The 20,265-nt window shown below is 40.8% G+C and overlaps 1 long non-coding RNA gene across 1 annotated transcript; it reads right to left on the reverse strand.

The window, feature by feature from the left end:
- Positions 1-124: 124 nt before the first annotated feature.
- On the reverse strand, positions 125-14,313 carry LOC141602539 (uncharacterized). The gene is made up of 3 exons (XR_012524541.1): positions 14,180-14,313; positions 13,973-14,082; positions 125-208 (listed from the first exon to the last, which is right to left on the reverse strand). It is a non-coding gene; the product is annotated as an uncharacterized LOC141602539 (long non-coding RNA).
- Between the last annotated feature and the right edge of the window lie 5,952 nt (positions 14,314-20,265).

Genomic DNA, 20,265 nt, shown 5'->3' on the forward strand with positions numbered 1-20,265 from the left:
AAGTTCTAAAGTAAATCTCATAAATAAAACATCGCTAAAGTCACGAAACAAAGTTATACAACCCAAATATGAAAAAGAGAGACATATGTCCCTAAAAAGTATATGACATAAAAAGTGTTTAAGAGTCACAATAAAATAAAGCCAATCTAGGTCCCAAGGTTACTTTGCTCGCTAGCTCGTCCATGTACCCCATATATGCATCACCTACCTGTCAATCACATTTTATACAAATACGAAAGCCACAGTCAGTGGGGAGTAACTCCGAGTTCTCCCAGCCACGAAATGTCATAATTAATATAACATGTTGTAGACACCTCATTTCTGCACCCCTCGCAAACCACCCGGTGATGATTGGGCCGCATGTTTGATACGCGGAACGATTTGTGACAATTCGTAAGTTTATCGTCAAGTGATTGCTCAAACATTAATGTCTACCTCATGGTCGTCATCTAGGTGTCATTACGGTCGTTTTGGCAGTAATTAGAGTACATTTGGAATCCGGGTCAAAAACCGTCTTCATTTTCTAAAACCGTCAAAATCCCGAGTCAAAGCAATGTGCTTGTCTACCTAAGGTTAGGATGTCATAAAATGTTGAGATTATATCTCATTTTGAGTCTCATGTCACTTCATTAGGCTAAACATAAAGTTTACATTACAAAATGTGCATTTCATTTAGCTAAAACGACAACCCGACCTTTAGGCCCGTTTTACGAGGTCATAACGGATTTTTTGGGTCAGGCCTATTTCACAGAAAGTTCTAGATCTTTCTTTTAGATTTCCAACGCCACCGAAATCACCTCAATCCGAGTCTTGTAGAGAAAGTTATGCCTAAAATACGACAGACTGTCAAACGCGTTTTCTACGCGCAGAGGAACCTACCCGGGAAAGGACGCAGCAGGTGCTGCGCCTCTTCCAAGGGACGCAGCTCTGCTGCGCCTTTTCCCAGGGTTTTCTTTTTGTCTAAGTTTCCGCGTTTAACCTAAGTCGGTTATTTCCGGATCTTTCCTTCCGTATCCTAGTCTTACCATAATTCCTTCACGTGATTAGTATAAATAGGAGCCTTCGTTCCTCATATTTCTCACGCGAGTGTCCGCCCTTCTCTTCTCCCTTTGCATTCTAGACTTTGTTCTTACTAATTGGCGCCTACGTGCTTGAACTTTCGACCACGTAAGCTCGGATCCTTCCGGGTACCAGCCTCTCCGTTGCATGACCGACCAATTTGACCAACTACACTCAATCAACTTAATTACTTAATCGTTTTCCTCTTACGAGGGCACTCTCTTTGCATTCGCGTCGAGCATTCACTAGTCGATTTTCTTAGTTCATCTCGTTCCGTCAACATGTAAGTCTGAGGGTGTATATTCCTCTTTTATTTATCGTATTTTAATTATCGTATCATCAATTGTAAGATTTATGTCGAAAACACCATTAAAATCGATTTCTAAAACCGTGCTTTAAAACCTGTTTTTACGGATTTCCAGTAGACAGACGTCGAGAAAAGACGCAGCAACTGCTGCGCCTCTTCGAAGGAGCGCAGTTCCTGCTGCGCCTCTTCGTGAGGCCGCCGATTCTCGCTTCTTTTCTTCTTCCTCATCCTCTGTAATTCCGTCTTTCTTGCTGTTTTTTATTTGTTCTTTAATTCGTTCGTATAATCATCATCAATAATTCACATGTATATTATTCCTTCATCATTAATATGTTTTGATTCATTAAATCCGACTTTAATCCCAAGTAATCAATATTTGCGGGTTTTCGTCATTAATATTCAATTCGGATTTTAGAGATTCAATTTGTTCATATTGGGTTTCTGGAATTCGTCTTTAATATAGTTTTCGTCTGTTTATTCACATATTCGTTGTATATTCGTCATATATCGTCCTATCTAATGTTAGTTAATTGATTTTAATAGAGGACTCATTCATTAACATCGCTCCTTCTTGTAATTAATCCGTCTAATTTCCGTCTCATCCATGTTTTACTTTTTTTTATGACTCATTCATATGCTAAATAATACATTAAATCACTTTCATCCGAGTACATAATTTAAATCAATCATCAAATTTACCAATCGACATTAACGGTTTTGCGTTCCGGCTTCACGGCCCGAACTCACCCTTGGAATGACGCAAAGAATCGCTGCGCCTCTTCCAGAGGGCGCAGTCCTGCTGCGCCTGTTCCAGGGTGAGTTCTTCCTCTGAACTCCTTTTCTGCCTTGACCTAGTTTAATTAGTTTACGTATTAACTAACTAATATCTGTAATATCACTAATTCCTGTTCGTTAATTTGTTTAATTTTGTCCTTTTATTCTTTTATTCGTTTTCTCAAATTATCCGTTTTAAAGGTATTTTCGACATAAATCGCCTAATCCGTTGTAATTAATGTAATTTCCATTATTGTAATTTATCGTTATTGTATTGCTTTTATTGTTCGTATGTTTTTCACATGTAAATCAATATTAAATTCCTACTTCGACCCAATTGCATGCTAACTACGTGTCAACCGACTTAGTCTAATTCTCACATGTTAGGATTAAAACTTGGATGTTGCATTGCACGCATGTAGCCGACGGTATATCAAGTACGAATAACTTCCCTAATCATTAGTAGAGGCCGCTATCGAGGCGGGCGGGATTAGGTGTTCGATCAAAAGAGCTTCCTAATACGTACCCTCACCCCTTACTCCAGATCTCCGTGAGCACCCGTGTTCATTGGCATCCACGAGAGTCATTCTAGACATAGAATGCTAAGGGTAACGATTGCTTAGTGTTCATGTCACTACTTTGTGTCTTGACATGACACGAGGTATTCGAACGGTTCCAATTTCCCATAAAAATTGGTGGCGACTCCATACAAAATGCAAACGCTTGTTTTTCGACCTCTCACCAAGCGCCCCCGTGGGCGGCCCGCTGTCCACAGTTTGGCGACTCTGCTGGGGATAATACACTTACGTGTAGCAAGGGTGAAACTTGAACAAGGTTAGGGAATAGTTTGTACAAGACAATTGTCGGTTTTCATAACTCGGTCTTCCTAGATCGTTTAATTCGGCCTTCCTAGGCCCAACCCAACCCATTCGACCAATCGTCCCGTCTAAACGGTCCTAATTCTTATTTGGGCCTAAGGATGGATAGCGATTGACGTCATCCATACCATGATGCCTACTCTTGTTTGTATCAAGGGCCTTCACTACTTGAGGAAATGGACTAGGAATCGGCCTTACTCTTGTTTGGCACGAGCCTCTCCACAGACTTCGGGTTTGATGGTTCGGTATGGCAACCCACCCTTTAAACTAGGGGTGAGCAAGTTTAGGTCCGGACCGGAAAAATGGACCGGACCGGACCATTTGGTCTGAACCAAACCCGGACCGAATTTTTTAGGTCCGGTCCTCGGTCCTCATTTTTTGAGTTTTTGGTCTTCGGTCCGGTCCGGACCAAACCCGGATATTTTAGGTCCGGACCAAATGGACCGAATATTATTATGTTTCTAAAGACTATCATTAGAATATTATAAACTAAAGTACCATTTTATTTTCACAAGACATTATAAATTATTATTGAGTATTTTTTTCTCAAAAGCAATCGTCTAATTATTCATCGACATTTAAGTTAATGAAACTTAAATGTAATTATCATACACGAAATAGTGAAAGAATTAGTTCTAGGTCCATTTCGGTCTAAGACCGGACCGGACCGAATATTTCGGGTTTGGTCCGGTCCAAGACCGAAAGTTTTAGGTCCGGTCTTCGGTCCACAAAAATTTTATTTTCGGTCTTCGGTCCGGTCCGGTTTGGTCCGGTCCGGTCCGGTCCGGTCTTGGACCGATGCTCAGCCCTACTTTAAACCAAAACCCTTCTAAATGCACTCAGCATCCCGTTATAATGCTTGTATAAATGTGTAAATCTTACGTGATCACCATTTCTAAACAAAACCATGACAAAATTTTGTAAAATAAAATCCTTTTCAAAATGTAAACATTTTCAAAATAACGCAAAATGAGTCAAAACTCTGTCCGTTTGTCGAGTCAAACTTCGGGCCTCAAACCCATTTCAAAATCCGTGTAAAAAAAAAAAAAGAATCCAACGAAAAAAAAAACGAAAAACAAAAAGTCCAAAAGAAAAAAAAGAGTCCGAAAAAAAAGAAAAAAGTCCAAAAAAAAAAAAAAAAAAAAGAAAATTTTTTACCATAGTATTTTCAAACCTTGTAAATGTAAATATGTAAATTCAATTGGGCTAAGTTAGAGTCAGAGTTCAAACCGACTATGTCCTAGTCGGAACTCCGTCGAGTCATAAACCCGTCTCTCTTTACATTTTGGGTCTCTTCAAATCCGAGTCAAGTCCTAAGGCGTCACGCCGTCATTTTGGACCCCCTACCCCAATTCAGTTAGGATCTAAAACACTCGAGTCACACGTTCCGAGGCTTAACACACGAGTCTCAATGGGCCTCATATTTGAGTCTAAATTACAACAGTCTTCTTAACACCTATAAGCAAACCTCGAGTCTAGAATCAACACGTGTCATCAATCTCGTCAACAAAGTCAATCATATAAATATCACTCTGTCAAAGTCAACACTCGAGTCTAAATTAAAGTCAAGCACCGTGAGTCCAAACACGAGAGGTCATTCACGATGTCTCCTGGATTTACAAGTCAAGAGTCTAGTCATCTCGTCTCATCATGTATCCTTTGTTTGTTGCCTTAGTATGCGTGATCCCATGTCAAGTCAAGTCGTAATGCGTATCATTTTCTTCTCGGTAGGAATTCTGCAATTTCCGATGAAAGTATTCAAGAACGTTTATCTGTCGACGTCAAGGGACTAAGTGCTGCAGTCATTAAGCTTCAGGCCACCGTTGAAGACTTGAGAACTCGTGTCACCAATATGGAAGACAAGATAGACATGATGAAACCTTTACCATCCTTTCATACCCCAAGGCCAGGTTATAGCTTCAACACGACTCACCCATCTAAGAAGGCCAATGAAGACAAGGGGGTTAACCTCTTGGAAACTCCACCCAGAAGGCCAGGACGAGCTCATAGGGAATTCCTTGACCTCGGAATCACGTATGAAGTAGCTCTACAAAGACTAGTTTCCAAAGGTAAACTCCATCCAATTGGTCCAACCCCGGACCCTGAAAAGATACTGCCTAGATGAAAGGGCAATTCATATTGTCAGTACCATCGAGGTAGGGGACACGATACAGAGGAATGCTTTTGTTTGAAGCATATTATTCAAGATATGATCGAGGATGGCAAGCTTCCAATGCCGCCATTTGTGGAGCAATTCGATGGGACCGACCCTCTTGGGTCTAATAGCACTAAATACGATGAAGGATCGTTCCTAGACTTTTCTCATCTCCTCGATCCTCGTGATGACAAAGAAATAAAAGCGCCGAAGGAGGACGATGTCCAAAGTGGAATGCTCATGCTTTCCAAGATAGAGGGAGCCATTGATACTCTAAACTCTCGGCTTTCCCACATGGGGAATCAATTTGCTGAAATAGATAAGAAGCTTGAGACCCAATCTTTCCAGATGAAGAATATCCAGACAAACCCTCAACCTCATGGTTTCAAGGAAAAAGCAAAAAGTGAGCGATATATTCCTAGTTCTTCTCATCCAGGAATCAAAATCAATAAAAGCATCCTCATGGATCCTTCGTCAAAGAAACCTAACAACCCTCCAAGGTCATTTACAAAGGCTTCCGAAAATAAGGGCACACCTCCTAGGAGATTTACCAACATTGGTATTACATACACCGATGCCCTTCAGAGACTCATGGAGCGACGAATGTTGAAGCCTATAGGACCTACACCAGAACCAGATAAGAAATCCAAGTTCTGGGATGAGAATGCCTACTGCAAATACCATAGAGGCAAAGGGCATGATACAGAGAAATGTTACAAATTAAAACATGTCATTCAGGATATGATTGAAAGCAGGAGTTTGTCCCTCTCAACCTTTAACCCACAAGGTAGCTTAGGCAATCCTCATGGATATACCACTTATCAAGAAACTCTTCTTGACTGTTATCCTTCCAATGTTCCCAATGATGAAGATGAGGTGCTCAAATGGGTGAATGCTCAAAGATAGATGCCGAAGCCAGTTGCTGGAAGAGTAGATGTTCAAGCATGGGCCGATGATTACGAGTCTGGGTCTGAGATCACGTCAAAGTCCGAGTCCGAGTCCGAGTCCGAGGCTTTCTATCCCATATTTGTTATAGTATCTTTCTTTGTGTCCATTTCCGTTTCTAGTGACAACCTGGGGGCTGTCCCACGAGTCACATGTCTTCTCGAGTCTATGTTAAGTACATTCATCATTCATTTCAATAAAAGCACAATCTTCAATCCACATATTCTATCATATCTCTTCCTCTACCCTTTTCCTGTGACAACAAGAATTGGTTTGAGACATTTTTTTAAAACAAACAACAACAACACATGACAGTCGATGTGAGTGCACTTAGATGATGTTCCATTCCAAGTTGTAGAGGACCTGAAACTCCGTGATCTTTTTCCTTACCTATTCCATGTCTGGCAATAGAAACCACAATATAACCCCAATTTAGGACGAGCCTATCTCAAGAAGATTCTAGGACGAATCCAGACCGTCTCCCTCGTTGACAATCCATGACGGAAGGCAAGCCCATTCCCCATAATAAACAACCCGTGTTACTAAAGACCAACCCGTTTCACACCAAAGGTGCTAGTCTGACCCAAATCCATGATAGCAATCAAATCCAAGACGATATGAGCCATGATGAAAGACAAAGGCTCAATCAAGAGAAATGACCAAGATCAATAGCCCAAGACAAAAGAGACAAAGAAGAAGGCTCAATCAAGAAAGCCGTGTCAAGCCAAAATTATCTTCAAAAACCCGAATCAAGAATCTGAGCAAAATCCGAAATATATTCCAGACCAAGAATATAAATCTGAATCAAGAACAAGCCTGGAATCAAATGCTATACAGAATACTGCTGAAGTCTAGGTAGAATCAAGACATCAATCAAGATGGTCGGCTAGCACCCTCACTAAGCCTTTCACACATCACACACCCTAAGTCCTTCTCGAGACCGTTATGGGGAGATAGTTAGGAATTTTGAGAATCCTTTCAAGCTCGTCAAGTATACCCATCCTTTAGGGCCAAGACATGGAAACTTGATCCCACGTCATTTAAACCCACCTTTATGTGCTCAGGCTACATCAAGCCAAGAGACTCCATTTTCCAAGCCATATTACAAGACATAACCCCATCAAGCCTTAACTTCACAAAATCAAGCTCCAGAGATTTGTTTCATCAAAGCCTCTTATGTCCAAGCTCTACATTCCAAATATCCGATCCAGTTTCACCTTGACCTAGACACGGAGTCTTCAATACTTTGCTACCTAGAACGGGACATACCCAATTCATCCTTATGGTCCACTTTTAGATGCGCTCACACGACAGGGAAATTTTTACAAAATTAGTTACACCTCTTTGGTCTATGATCAGAGGGAGTTATCTCAAATCGATTCTTCGAGTCACCAAAGAAATACCCTCGTGACCCATGCACTTTAAGGCCCTAACAACTAAGCTTAGGCACACACTTGAACTACGAGCATGGTTTGATTTCACCTCTTCAGGTGGATACGTAGGCAGTCCTTTCTTACACAAGAAGGATACAACCACAACACCCAAATAAAATTAACCAAACCTCAGAACTACGATCTGGTTTGATTTCACTTCACGTGAATACGTAGGCAGTCCTCATGGACACAACCCTCCCATCAATCATCTCAATTATCAACTTTCAACATCAATTATCAACCATCCCAATTTTCAACCTTCCAACCTCAATTAACATCCCTTCCCCAACCAACACCTCTATACTGGGGGCTCCTTATTGTCGCCCAGCCTTTTTTTACCAAAGTCCAGAGTCATCCTCTCATCCTGGGGGCTTCTCATCTGAGATGCCACCCTTCCTTTATTCCTTTAAGTCTAGCTAGTACTCGGTCCAGACAATGACAAAGATCTTAGATCAATTCTCCAAGTCATCGTGCCTCAAGAGGGGTCTCTTTTATAGCAAACAGTGGTGAAAGAAGTCCTAGTAGACAACTGATCTATGCCTCATGCCTTGCCTTTATATGCCTTCATCATTCTTGCAATTCTTATACCTTTGGAATCAATCAGCATTGTCACCCACACTTGGCTAGGGGTTGCGCATACTTAAACAAAGTCTGTCAAAGTCATCCCTGTGTCGCGTCAAACCTAAGTCTATATTTTGTGTCCATATAAGGTCTGTGTCATGATAAGCCCTATGTCTAAAGCCCATTGAATATGCATAACGCATTACAAATGACAAATTTCCTTTACACAAGTTTTAAACAACTTTTAAAAAGAAACGCCTTTTGCAAAACCTATGTGTTTCCTCATTCGAGGTCCATGTGATAATTGCTTACGTGCATATGTGTTTATGTTCTATTTGCATATTAAATTGCATTCTTGTGTGGCTACTAACCATACAGGTAAGTATCAGAAGCAGTGCTCGCTCCGACTAGGGGCTTCACCCAAGTCTTCATTCTCCCCAGCGCAGCAGTATTTTGCGATATTGCTCACTCAAGATTTCTTCCATGGCGATCAAGATGTTCCTAATCGTCAATATATTCCCCAACAAGAGTTCGCTTGAGACCGACGCTAGCAGATTAAACCTCAAGTTTTTGCCAGAGTTCGCTTGAGACCGACGCAAGCAGATTCCCCAGCAGTTTCTACCGACGTCCTGCTACCCTCAATATTATTGTTTCCTCACGGAGTTCGGCAAAGGTGTCGTTCTCCAGAAGTTCCCAAACCAAAGCCTCCTTCCTTAGGTTCGTAAACCCAAAGTTAGGATTCTTACCCCTAGATTCTTAGATCCCAAAATAGCTTCCTTTAGGTTCATAAACCTTTAAGCTCCCACACCAACATCCTTAGGTTCATAAACCCATAAATCCTTTTGGAGTTCTCATACCATAGAAAGCTTAAGCGCACGCGTTTAAAACAAGAATAAGTAACCCAGTAGTTCCTAAACTTAACCCTAGGATCCCAATTCCTTTAGGTTCACAAGCCTTTAGGTTCCTATACCAGCCGTCCTTTTAGGTTCATATACCCAGGTTCACACACCTAGCTTCTTTTAGGTTCCCAAACTCCCTAGAGTTCATACACTTTTCCCCTTAGGATCATATTCCTTTAGGATCACCTTTTTCCCTTTAGGATCATATTCCTTTAGGATCACCTTTTCCTTTTAGGATCGTATTCCTTTAGGACCACCTTTCCTTAGAGTTCCTACACCCAAACCTTGGTTACTCCTCAGGTTGAGATTATATTTGGCCTCATTTCTGTCGATGCTTTCCTTTAGGGTCTCACACTCTAGCACAATCCTTATATATCTTTTAGGTCTTACCCTTAGCTCCTACGCTTAACCTTAGCTCCTACGCTTACCCTTAGCTCCTACGCTTACCCTTAGCTCCTATGCACCTCCGGAAGCATCTCGAGAAAGAAGTCCCAGGTATGGTCTCTTCTTATGGCTGGCGAGCCTCCTTACGTAGTCTATTGGACTTTAAACGACCCTCCCCGATAGTCGACAGACTTTAAAATGTTCCCGACGACAGGTCCTTGGCTCAGACCCCTTGAGCCGCCTCGCGTCGCCATAGTCGTCAGGTTGTAATCTTCGATTGACCTGATGGCTATACTTTGACTTTCGCCTTGTCCAAGCCTCAGTCAAAGTGGGGGCTCTGTAGACACCTCATTTCTGCACCCCTCGCAAACCACCCGGTGATGATTGGGCCGCATGTTTGATACGCGGAACGATTTGTGACAATTCGTAAGTTTATCGTCAAGTGATTGCTCAAACATTAATGTCTACCTCATGGTCGTCATCTAGGTGTCATTACGGTCGTTTTGGCAGTAATTAGAGTACATTTGGAATCCGGGTCAAAAACCGTCTTCATTTTCTAAAACCGTCAAAATCCCGAGTCAAAGCAATGTGCTTGTCTACCTAAGGTTAGGATGTCATAAAATGTTGAGATTATATCTCATTTTGAGTCTCATGTCACTTCATTAGGCTAAACATAAAGTTTACATTACAAAATGTGCATTTCATTTAGCTAAAACGACAACCCGACCTTTAGGCCCGTTTTACGAGGTCATAACGGATTTTTTGGGTCAGGCCTATTTCACAGAAAGTTCTAGATCTTTCTTTTAGCTTTCCAACGCCACCGAAATCACCTTAATCCGAGTCTTGTAGAGAAAGTTATGCCTAAAATACGACAAGCTGTCAAACGCGTTTTCTACGCGCAGAGGAACCTACCCGGGAAAGGACGCAGCAGGTGCTGCGCCTCTTCCAAGGGACGCAGCTCTGCTGCGCCTTTTCCCAGGGTTTTCTTTTTGTCCAAGTTTCCGCGTTTAACCTAAGTCGGTTATTTCCGGATCTTTCCTTCCGTATCCTAGTCTTACCATAATTCCTTCACGTGATTAGTATAAATAGGAGCCTTCGTTCCTCATATTTCTCACGCGAGTGTCTGCCCTTCTCTTCTCCCTTTGCATTCTAGACTTTGTTCTTACTAATTGGCGCCTACGTGCTTGAAATTTCGACACGTAAGCTCGGATCCTTCCGGGTACCAGCCTCTCCGTTGCATGACCGACCAATTTGACCAACTACACTCAATCAACTTAATTACTTAATCGTTTTCCTCTTACGAGGGCACTCTCTTTGCATTCGCGTCGAGCATTCACTAGTCGATTTTCTTAGTTCATCTCGTTCCGTCAACATGTAAGTCTGAGGGTGTATATTCCTCTTTTATTTATCGTATTTTAATTATCGTATCATCAATTGTAAGATTTATGTCGAAAACACCATTAAAATCGATTTCTAAAACCGTGCTTTAAAACCTGTTTTTACGGATTTCCAGTAGACAGACGTCGAGAAAAGACGCAGCAACTGCTGCGCCTCTTCGAAGGAGCGCAGTTCCTGCTGCGCCTCTTCGTGAGGCTGCCGCAGTTCCTGCTTCTTTTCTTCTTCCTCATCCTCTGTAATTCCGTCTTTCTTGCTGTTTTTTATTTGTTCTTTAATTCGTTCGTATAATCATCATCAATAATTCACATGTATATTATTCCTTCATCATTAATATGTTTTGATTCATTAAATCCGACTTTAATCCCAAGTAATCAATATTTGCGGGTTTTCGTCATTAATATTCAATTCGGATTTTAGAGATTCAATTTGTTCATATTGGGTTTCTGGAATTCGTCTTTAATATAGTTTTCGTCTGTTTATTCACATATTCGTTGTATATTCGTCATATATCGTCATATCTAATGTTAGTTAATTGATTTTAATAGAGGACTCATTCATTAACATCGCTCCTTCTTGTAATTAATCCGTCTAATTTCCGTCTCATCCATGTTTTACTGTTTTTATGACTCATTCATATGCTAAATAATACATTAAATCACTTTCATCCGAGTACATAATTTAAATTAATCATCAAATTTACCAATCGACATTAACGGTTTGCAGTTCCGGCTTCACAGCTAGAACTCACCCTTGGAACAGACGCAGCAACTGCTGCGCCTCTTCCAGAGGGCACAGTCCTGCTGCGCCTGTTCCAGGGTGAGTTCTGCCTCTGAACTCCTTTTCTGCCTTGACCTAGTTTAATTAGTTTACGTATTAACTAACTAATATCTGTAATATCACTAATTCCTGTTCGTTAATTTGTTTAATTTTGTCCTTTTATTCTTTTATTCGTTTTCTCAAATTATCCGTTTTAAAGGTATTTTCGACATAAATCGCCTAATCCGTTGTAATTAATGTAATTTCCATTATTGTAATTTATCGTTATTGTATTGCTTTTATTGTTCGTATGTTTTTCACATGTAAATAAATATTAAATTCCTACTTCGACCCAATTGCATGCTAACTACGTGTCAACCGACTTAGTCTAATTCTCACATGTTAGGATTAAAACTTGGATGTTGCATTGCATGCATGTAGCCGACGGTATATAAAGTACGAATAACTTCCCTAATCATTAGTAGAGGCCGCTATCGAGGCGGGCGGGATTAGGTGTTCGATCAAAAGAGCTTCCTAATACGTACCCTCACCCCTTACTCCAGATCTCCGTGAGCACCCGTGTTCATTGGCATCCACGAGAGTCATTCTAGACATAGAATGCTAAGGGTAACGATTGCTTAGTGTTCATGTCACTACTTTGTGTCTTGACATGACACGAGGTATTCGAACGGTTCCAATTTCCCATAAAAATTGGTGGCGACTCCATACAAAATGCAAACGCTTGTTTTTCGACCTCTCACCAAGCGCCCCCGTGGGCGGCCCGCTGTCCACACATGTAAACATAAGAATATGAATATGAATAACACATAGCCTTAACATATAGATGCTAGACAATTGTGCTTATCATGTGAACAACAATAAAACAACACATAGTCCTAGCATGTGAATACTAGACCGACTCATACTACACTATCATTTGAATCACATAACATCCAGGAATCCAAACTCTATCAACCATAGCCGGCTTGCATCTCACCTTCTATGATTCATAGAATCATCAAACAAGAAAGGACAATATATCTAGAGACAGACATAAGTTCTTAGGACAGTCAATAGTCACTCTATAACTCGAGTCGATACCACGAGATAAGGTAAACACCCTAGTCCTAAACCTGCACAGACCTAGCGACATGCGGAAACTACCGCATCCAAGACCCATGATAACAACACATGAGTACCCCTAAGGAGTCCACCAAAGGGTTGGCTAGTATTTAAGCTGACCACATACTTCTACGAGTACGTCAGGAGGTCATGCCCTAACTTGGATATAAACCCACCAAGCTAAGACACAAAGACTATTAAGCGGTGAACATACACTCGTCAAAGACTACAATGGCCTATCTATGGCAAAGGCCGAAATACTCACCTAGGACCTAGTCCCAGCTTGAATACTTTAGCCCACACCACACAAGACAAGTAGGACACCCAATTAACCATAAGAGGGGCAAAGAGTCCAAACTTGCACACACAAATGATCATACACAGCCTAGCATATGAAAGGTTACGCAAGAGCATATTCAGCTAACAATCCAACAATATCTCCAATATCAATAATAACCCAAATTCCAGCTAACCAACAGTACCATAATACATGAGAACAAGCTAAAATGGCAAAGAGGCAACAAGACTCAAGCATAAGGCATCCAAAGCATCCAACAACCAACATGTGAAATGATAATTACAAATATCAAGGCATAACATAAAACATCAAATAACAACCAATCTCACCTCAAAGACAAACCCTCGACCCGAGTCCCGCGACGGGTCATCGGTCAAATCGAGGCTGACCGGTTTAAACCTAGTTTGACCAAACTCGTTCGGTCAATCTGGCCCAGCTCAGAGTCTTGGCCTACTTTGGCCCAAATCACAAAATTCATCACAATATCATTCTCATGCCATTTCCAATTTCTATCATGTGAAAGACTATCAACATAAGAAAATATATTCCAACTTACAAAATAACTAATTCCACAAAATTCTCGCGTAATAAAATAGCATAAATAACCGTCTCACACAAGGGTAAACTTTTCTATAAATTTTAATCGATAAAACGACGTCATTTACTCATACGGACTCCGAATTGAGTGATTCAAGTGGCTAAACCACCTAATTTTTCGACGCCGTTCAATCTGTCATATTTTTGGAAACATTGGAAACCGTCTCGGTCTGGTACTGACGCGTTCCAGCCAAAACACGGACTTGTCACAACACATAATTCCTCATCCAAATTTGTTCCAAACAATAATATACAAATGGGTAACATAAATTAAACATAAGCATACTCATCTTACTTCATTCATTCATTTATCAACAAGATCGTCTCAAACAACAACAAACAACAACAAACAACAAATACAACTACTAATGTGACATTAATTCGTCGAGTAACTCGGAATAGTTACCTTAAGCTAGCAAAGAGACAAGTAATAACTTGAGAAAGTTTCTAAAACCCAAAATTACTCTTCATCTTCAACAACATATGAGTCACCTAACCCATCTTCAAATTCTTCACCTATAAGAACAACAAAAACACAATTATTAAGCTTAAATTCGAAACCCTAAAAAAAAGTGTCTTAAACAAATTTGGGGGAAATGAAAATAAAGCTTACTAGTAGATGAAGGATGAAAAGAGGATTCCAAATATATAATTTTTATGCAAATTGGTGGAGAAATGAAGGATTTATGAAGGATTTAGGGTTTGTAAGGAGGATTCTTAGTGGGTTTTTGGTGTTTGAGAAAAGGAGGTGATAGATTGAGAATGGAGGAAATGAAGATTGAAAGAGGGGACAAATGGAGGGTAGGTGGCCAGCCAAAAGGTATGAGGAGATGGGTCATTTGTTTACGTTTTGGTTCGTTTCGACGGAAATTAGAAATATTCGTCGAACGCGATTTCCGAGAAAATTAAAGTTCTTAAACACGATTTTACTAAAAGATTAAGTACTCATATGCCCAATATCCAAACTCGTTTACCCAACGACCGTAAGAAATGGGAAAATCCCAATTTTACGACTTTTATCCGAAATCTATTTTATCAAGGGAAAAGGTTTAAATATAGTTTAAATCACTTTTAAACATTTCTAAACTATCAAAAATAATTACATTTCTTCAAAATAAAATAAGATTATATTTTATCAAATAAATTTTATTTCAAATAAATTAATATAAAATTAAAATAGATTAAAATATTACTTTTAAAATATAATAAAGGTCTTCAAATTTACGAGATGTTACAATCATCCCTCCTTTTAAGAAGTTTCGTCCCCGAAACTTAGAAGAAGGAACATTGTATATATGTAGGTCTATCTCCTTAAAATCAAGTAAACAAAATCTTCAAAATATGGACGTATGAAGTATAAGTGTCTTTTCAATGGAACGAAAAAACCTCGTCGGCCGTTCAAGAACATCAACATTCTAAATCAAAGACCGAAAAATATATATTTTTACACCAACAAATGAGAAAACCAATTATCGGACGTCTCCAATAACGAGCTTTACCACTCATTGACGTTAAAACCAGTGGAAAATAGTAAAACATTTTCAAAAATCTTTAGTTCGAAACTCTATAAAAAGGATAATAACTCCACTAGCTATGACCAAACTCTAACTACGACTTTTAAATAACTAAGCAAGGACTACTAACGCGGAGGGTATTTAAGAGAAGGAGAGGAACACTCGAAAGGATAGCTAAAACTCACAAGAATTAGATAAAGGAAAGTGGATTACCTCACGAGAAAAGTTCGGGATATTTAGCTAACATAGAGGATTCAGGCTCCCAAGTTTCTTCTTCGACATTTCCACAACGCCAAAGTATACGAACTAGGGGCACCACTTTGTTTCTAAGTTGCTTGTTTGCCCTTTCGAGGATTCGGATCGGCCTTTCTTCCAAAGCCAAGTTGGGTTCCAAATCTGGGATTTCTTCTTGAATAACATGGCTCGGATCACTAATGTACTTCCTCAACTGAGATACATGGAAGACATTATGAACGTTGCTCAAATTCGGGGGCAACTCTAAACGGTAAGCAACGGGGCCAATCTTCTCAAGCACACGGAAAGGTCCAATGTATTTGGGACTCAGCTTTCCTTTCACACCAAACCGTTTCACCCCTTTCATAGGTGATACCTTAAGGAACACTCGATCATCAACCTCAAAGGTAAGTGGTCGACGACGGACATCGAAGATAAGATTTACTTCGGTCTTGAGCGGTTTTCATACGCTCTCGAATGATCTCGAACTCGATTGATGGTCTCAATCACCAAATCGGGTCCCAACACATGAGCATCTTGGACTTGATCCCAACAAACAGGACTACGACACTTCCTACCGTACAAAGCCTCATAAGGTGACATCTTGATAGAGGAATGATAGCTATTGTTGTAGGAGAATTCGACAAGAGGTAAACATTTCTCCCAAGAAGTGTGGAAGTCTAAAGCACAAGCACGGAGGAGGTCCTCTAAAGTCTGGATAGTCCTCTCAGTCTGTCCATATGTAGCGGCATGAAAAGCGGTACTCATCAGTAGCTTACTACCCATGGCTTCTTGCAAAGCGATCCGAAACGGGAACGAGAATCTAGGGTCACGATTTGAAACTATATCCTTAGGCACTCCATGGTAGCGTACTATCTCCCTCACATAGGCCTCAGCTAGGACATCTAATCTCCACGTCTCCTTGATAGGTATAAACCTAGCACATTTGGTCAATCGATCTACAACCACCCAAACCGCATCTTTTCCGCTAGCAGTCTTAGGTAAAGCCATCACAAAGTCCATGGAAATGGATTCCCATTTTCAAAGGGGAACATCCAAAGGTTGTAGCAAACCCCCGGGTCTCTGATGCTCAATCTTCACTTTCTGACAGGTAAGACACTTGCTAACATACTCTAGGACATCAATCTTCATCCTAGGCCACCAAAACTGTAATCTCAAGTCTTTATACATCTTGTCACCACCAGGATGAATAGAGTAAGGAGAAAGGTGAGCTTCATCAAGGATCTTCTTCCTCAACTCGGCTACTCTCGGAACATACATCCTACCTTGGTAACGAAGGTATCCATCACTATCCACCACACAATCCTTAGCTTGCCCAAGTTGGATTTTTGCTTGAATGGACTTGAAAGTAGCATCCTCAGGTAGGCAAGTACGGATCTCACGGTAAAAGTCGGGTTCTGTACTCAAGGCACTAAGATAGTCAAAGCCCTTCCCAACAAGGCTTATCCCTAACTTTTGAAATTCCGTGGTAAGTTCATCAGGTAACACGCGGATAGTGCTCAAAGAGTGACTAGTCTTCCTACTCAAAGCATCGGCCACCACATTTGCTTTCCCTTCATGATAAATCAACTCGGCATCATAATCATTCACCAACTCTAGCCATCTTCTTTGCCTCATATTCAATTCTTTCTGGGTAAAGATACACCTCAAACTCTTATGATCGGTATAAATGCGGCAATGAACTCCAATAAGGTAATGCCTCCATGTCTTCAAGGCATGTACCACGGCGGCTAATTCAAGATCATGAGTCGGATAGTTCACCTCGTGAACCCTCAGTTGTCGAGAAGCATAAGCAATAACCCTTCGGTTTTGCATCAAGACACAACCTAGGCCATGCTTTGAAGCATCACAATAAACATCGTAGTCCCCACCATCTTCAGGTAAGGTCAACACCGGAGCGGTAGTCAACCTAGTCTTCAACTCTAAGAAGGCATTCTCACACTCATCGGTCCACACATACTTAGACTCCTTCTTCAACAATTGAGTCATCAGTCTAGCTAACTTAGAAAAATCTTTCACGAACCGACGGTAATAACCCGCCAAACCGAGAAAGCTTCGAATCTCAGTCACATTTTTCGGACTCTTCCAATCAACAACAGCCTCAATCTTAGAAGGATCTACCATAACACCATCTTTGGATATGACATGTCCAAGAAAAGTGACTTGATGCAACCAGAATTCACATTTCGAGAACTTAGCATACCACTTTTGACGATGTAGAATGTCTAAGATGATACGGAGGTGTAGGGCATGTTCTTCATCATTCTTTGAGAAAATCAAGATATCATCAATGAACACCACCACACACTTATCGAGGTACTCACTAAAGGTACGATTCATTTGATCCATGAAGATAGCAGGAGCATTAGTCAATCCGAAAGGCATCACTTTAAATTCGAAATGACCATATCTCGTGCTGAAAGCAGTCTTAGGAATATCGGACTCACGAACCGGAATTTGATGATAACCCGATCGGAGGTCAATCTTGGAAAAAGTAGAAGCACCACGTAATTGGTCAAAGAGATCATCAATTCGTGGAAGAGGATACTTGTTCTTGATTGTTACACGATTGAGTTCACGATAATCAATGTAAAGTTGCATAGATCCATCCTTTTTCTTCACAAAGAGGACGGGGGAACCCCAAGGAGAAGCACTAGGCCTAATAAAGCCTTTCTCAATCAAGTCATCAAGTTGAACTCTCAACTCCTTCAATTCGGAAGGTGCCATACGATAAGGAGCTTTAGCAATAGGACCGGTTCCGGGAACTATGTCAATAGAAAATTCAACATCTCTTTCAGGAGGAATCCCGGGTAATTCATCGGGAAATACATCCGGAAATTCACAAACAATGGGAACATCCTTCAAGGGAGGAAGAGAAGGAGAATTAGAAGTAGTCACTACACATAGAAATGCTTGATGACCCTTCTTCAACGCATTGACCATTTTCATGGCCGAGATCAACTTCACACCAGTTTGCTTTCTAACTCCTTGATAAGATACGCGAGTACCCAAAAGGCTTTTAAGAACAATCTTTTGATCTCGACATTCAAATCGAGCATGGTAAGTAGATAACCAATCCATGCCCAAAATAACATCAAACTCCTCAAGTGGAAATCAAAGGAGATTAGCCGGGAAAAGAGATTCCGCTATCGATATAGGAACATCCGAATAAAAATAAGAACAAGAGAAGATGTCGCCGGAGGGTAAAGATATTGATGTACTATCTCCAAGTGAAGGTTCAAGAGGTAACTTGTCGGAGAATTTCATCGATATAAATGACAAAGAAGCACCGGTATCAAATAAAACCAAACAAGGGACATCAAATATTAAGAACGTACCGGTGACTATGTCAGGTGTGCCTCGGCCTCAAGACACTCTCATCACAAAGATGCGACCTCTCGGCCTCTCGGGAACAAAGGGAGTAGTAGTAGTCTTCTTCTCAGGACACTCATTAGCCTTGTGTCCAGGCTTGTTGCAAGAGAAACACACAATTTGCTTATCAAAGCAACGAATTCCGGGATGCAAAGGCTTCTTACAATGATAGCACATACGACCCTTAGGATTTTTGTCGTTGCTAGGAGATAGAACACGAGCACCTTGATTTGCTTGTCCACTCGGAACAAACCTCTTCTTGTTAGGATAAGAGGGGGAAGGAGTAGACACAAAGGGTCTAGAAGGAGCAACATAAGGCCTAGAAGTGGAGTAGAGTGGCCTCTTGCCAAGGGAAGTACGAGAAGCACAATCCTCTTCATCAATAGCCCGAATAGAGCTCTCGACCCATAATGCATCATCATAGATTGAGACAAAGGAAGTAGAATCCCTACGGATAAAGCTCTTAAGCTTTGGAGTAAGCTTGTCAAGGTAAAAGAAAGCCTTTTCTTCTTCATTTTTGACAAGTCTAGAAGCATAATGAGCTAGTTCATTGAACTTGTCGGTAAAGGCTTGGACAGAAAGACTTCCTTGCTTCAAATTCATAAACTCTTTAAGCCTTTGTTGTTTCAGCTCTTTTGGATAGAACCTAGCCTCAACTAGATCCTTAAAGCGATCCCAACCAAAGCCAGGCTCAAGAGTGGAAGTAGGACTAGTCATGGACCACCATCTATCAGCTTCTTTCACAAGGAAATGAGAAGCCAATTTCACTTTGTCTTCTTCACGAACATCATACAAGGCGAAGCTTTTCTCCAATTCACGAAACCATTCGGTGAGTGCTACCGGGTCTACTTCACCACCATAAGTTTGAGTCTTGTTTCGAGTCAATTGACTTGCCACCCAAGTGTAAGAACCGGGTCTATCACCTTCTGGAAACTGAGGATGGGGAGGAGGAGCTGGTTGGTTTTGCTGATTCTGAAGAATCTGAGTAAGAGCTTGCAAGATTGCATTATCAACGTTTCTTGTAGGAGCCATCTTGTAAAACATAACATTGATTAGCACCTAATAAATAGCAATCACAAAGAGACTACAACATAAGGTCCTAAGTCTACCCATCCTACCCATATCTCAAGTTTATTATTTTAAGGTCAAGTTATTTTTATCGGGGGTGCACAAACGTGCGTCGGGAGCAAATATGCTCTGATACCAACAGTGACACCCTCATTCATTGCGGAAAAGTAAACACATAATTCTAGATAAAAACTGCATGGATATGTTTGTAATAGGTTCATTTGGGTGAAAACCTGTAATTTTTAAAAAAAACATGAACCTGTTATAAAAATATCCAAATGGGAAGGTGTCAAACATGCAAGGAAATAAACATGCAAGGCTGAAATACTCACCTAGGACCTAGTCCCAGCTTGAATACTTTAGCCCACACCACACAAGACAAGTAGGACACCCAATTAACCATAAGAGGGGCAAAGAGTCCAAACTTGCACACACAAATGATCATACACAGCCTAGCATATGAAAGGTTACGCAAGAGCATATTCAGCTA

This window comes from Silene latifolia, chromosome 1 (genome assembly GCF_048544455.1).
Source record: "Silene latifolia isolate original U9 population chromosome 1, ASM4854445v1, whole genome shotgun sequence".
Lineage (NCBI taxonomy): Eukaryota > Viridiplantae > Streptophyta > Magnoliopsida > Caryophyllales > Caryophyllaceae > Silene > Silene latifolia.